Source organism: Suncus etruscus, chromosome 10 (assembly GCF_024139225.1).
Source record: "Suncus etruscus isolate mSunEtr1 chromosome 10, mSunEtr1.pri.cur, whole genome shotgun sequence".
Taxonomy (NCBI): domain Eukaryota; kingdom Metazoa; phylum Chordata; class Mammalia; order Eulipotyphla; family Soricidae; genus Suncus; species Suncus etruscus.
In genome coordinates this window covers 65,655,974-65,656,605 of record NC_064857.1, presented here as the reverse complement: position 1 = coordinate 65,656,605, position 632 = coordinate 65,655,974, and the positions used below count along the sequence as shown (strand labels likewise).

Here is a 632-nt window from a genome sequence, read left to right as displayed (position 1 = left end):
CATTAGCATATTAAAATGAACTAGCAAATAGATACAGGCATCAAAGAACATAATTTGCTTTTCTTTAAATATTTGTTTTATAATGCAGAATAAAAGATTTACATAATTTAATATAGGGATAAAATAGCCTTTTAGTCACTATTTGATATTTTATAAAGCCATGCTGTTAATATGAAACATGATAGTAAAATCCTCTAAGAACTAAACAAATCATATTAGCTAAAAACAAATTGTATAATTTCATTCTTAGAAAAGAGAGTACATATACTTACCTGGCAGGGGCGATTCCATGATCACGAAAGTGGTTTCCCCTAGGTGAGTCTCGTCCATTGTACTCCGGGCGTGTTGACCCCTGCGATTTCCCCAAATGGGGGAATCTCGACCGCGTAATTAATGGTAGTGGGGGACTGCGTGCAGGCTTTCCCCTGAAAAAAGAAAAAAAGAAAAAGAAAAGAGAGTACATAGATGAGATGGGGAATTAATGATAGTCAAAGTGTCAATGACTCTGTAAAGAGCTTATGTGAAGTAATCTGCCTATGAAAACTATATTTATTGGAAGGTTTTTTTTTATGTAAGTGCCTCCAATTTAAATAAGTTTGGACTTATTATTCAAGGTTACAAAAAATGTCAGG

At 33.5% G+C, this 632-nt stretch overlaps 1 non-coding gene across 1 annotated transcript; it reads left to right on the top strand.

The window, feature by feature from the left end:
* Positions 1-264: 264 nt before the first annotated feature.
* On the top strand, positions 265-428 carry LOC126021196 (U1 spliceosomal RNA). Its single transcript, XR_007499800.1, has one exon. It is a non-coding gene; the product is annotated as a U1 spliceosomal RNA (small nuclear RNA).
* The last annotated feature ends 204 nt before the right edge of the window (positions 429-632 follow it).